The sequence below is a fragment of the Oratosquilla oratoria genome, chromosome 35, assembly GCF_046742065.1.
Source record: "Oratosquilla oratoria isolate Oo_2021 chromosome 35, ASM4674206v1, whole genome shotgun sequence".
NCBI classification, from domain to species: Eukaryota; Metazoa; Arthropoda; class Malacostraca; order Stomatopoda; family Squillidae; genus Oratosquilla; species Oratosquilla oratoria.
The window spans coordinates 20230092-20232591 of record NC_134811.1 but is presented as its reverse complement, the minus strand read 5'-3'; positions in this window follow the sequence as shown (position 1 = coordinate 20232591).

Here is a 2500-nt window from a genome sequence, read left to right as displayed (position 1 = left end):
ATATATATATAGATATATATATGTATGTATATATCATGTATATATATTGCAGTAATTCACAAGGCACACATGAAAACAATATCCAGAAAAAAACACTGGGAAATAAGAAGCTTAGTCCGAAAGTTTTCGTCTATTTAAGACATTATCAAGGAATACACAGTTACAGAGACATAGGTGGATATATATACACATAAAGCTTGTCTACTACTTTATGTATATATATATATCCACCTATGTCTCTGTAACTGTGTATTCCTTGATAATGTCTTAAATAGACGAAAACGTTTGGACTAAGCTTCTTATTTCCCAGTGTTTTTTTATGCATATATATATATATATGGTTTAGAAAAAATAATAAATACATAAAAGCTCTCCTTACCCACTCTATCATTCTTCAAGTAGATGATTACGTGAAATAAGTCCTTAACGTTTTCATATAATATACATTAATCCTTCTGTGTGTAAATATTTTGTTCAAACTATCATCATCCCCTGCCATCTTCCTGCTCTTGGTTTTGTTCGGTGTCATCTGTGACATAAATTCTAAACATTTTATCTCCCTTAGTATTCCCGACGCCCTTACTATCAATGTTTAAATGCAATATATATACTTCCTAGTGTCATTCTTTACTCTGTTTATTGGTTGCATCATCCTCCCCTCTTTTTATTTTTTTCTTCGGTCATAATCTTCCTCTTACTCGTTAGAAAAATCTCTGCAGTTATACATCATACCCATACCTCTTATCTATTACCTCCACCTCGGTTACTTCACCTCCTTTTTAAGCTTCTACCACCTCAAACACCTCTTCCTACCCCACCTCCTATTTTTTATTCGCAAAGGTTATGTTTCTCTTTTCCTCCTTTCATTTAGACATTCTTAAATTATTCTCACTACACCTCCATTATGTCTTACCCTTCCATCAGTAAAGACTCTTTTCTCTCATTCCTCACCTCTTGAAACACATTTCCCACCTGTGAATTTTGTATAAAGAATATTTCTCTTTAACCTGGACCTTTTCTTTTATTCTTTAACCACATTTTTTCCATATACCTTTACCATGACTCTCCCTTCGTCATTCATTCGTTATACAGATTCATACAATTTCCTTTTTTCTTCTCCAATATATAACTATATATATATATATATATATATTTACATATATTTACATATATATGCGTATATATGTATATACTGTACACATATATATATGCAAAGTAGACCACTTTGCATAAGTGAACACACGTACCCGTGTTCTTATTAGCACACACACACACACACACACACACACACACATATATATATATATATATATATATATATATATATAAATATATATATATATATATATATATATATATATATGTATATATATATATATATATATATATATATATATATATATATATGTATATATATATTTCTTGTCTCCCTTATCAACACACACCTCTCTCACTGTACCCCTCCTCTGTCCTCAATTCTAGCCTCCTCCTTTCTCAGCAGCATCTGCAAGCACCCTGTCGCGAAATCCTCACCCTCTTCACTCGACTATCTCGTTAGTTTCCATCCAGCCCATTTCATCCTCTATCTGTGCTAATTATTCTCTTTCTAATTTCCTCATCTTCTCACCCTCTACGAAAAACTCTTTCCAAGTGGTCCATTATTTCAGCTATATTTTCGCTTCGGAGTGGCTACTCCTCTCATCCTTCTTTAGGCTATGCATATTCATACACTTAACTCTTTATTTACAAGCACGTACATCATATAAGACATTTACGTTACATTACCCGTCTCCCGTGTATACTCTGCTTACAATTTTCTTGTAATTTCCCCTTAATGCATTGGATCATACCTTTCCAATTTTTATTTAACCCTTCTTTCACTCAATCTTCCTATCACTATTCCCCGTGGCCTTATGTTCAGCATAGAATTTATATTCTTATTTACCGCCATCTTTGTTCCTTCATTATATTTTTTCCTACTTCCATTTACTTTGAGGCGAAATCTCCCTATAACTGTTCATTTTCCCTCCTTTATCTCCGACACATTCTGCTATGGATGACTCTCTGTACATTAAGTCTGTCACGTCCCTAAGCCAAGCACTTTTGATACTCACATGTGTATGGGACGTATACACTTTACTTCCATTGGATTTGTTTAACATTTCAACACCTCCTCTCCCTCTGCCTCTTTAATTTGTCGATTTGAAAGATTCAGACATGTTCCTACTTTTTCCTTTGCACCCGGAAGCATTGCTATTTTGATAATTTTTTATTTTCCAACATATTGGTTTCCTGCAAGCACTTTTCCTTTTTTAAACCTGACCACCATAAACCAAACTTTTACTTCTCTTGATCACTTCTCATAGATTATATATTCTCTTTTTTCAGTGAGTTATTAAAACATTAACATCAGTTCTCATATTAAACCTTTTTTGAATGTTTCATACCCTTCTCTTCACTTTCCGATCTTGTTCTATCCACACATTCAATTCATTCACTT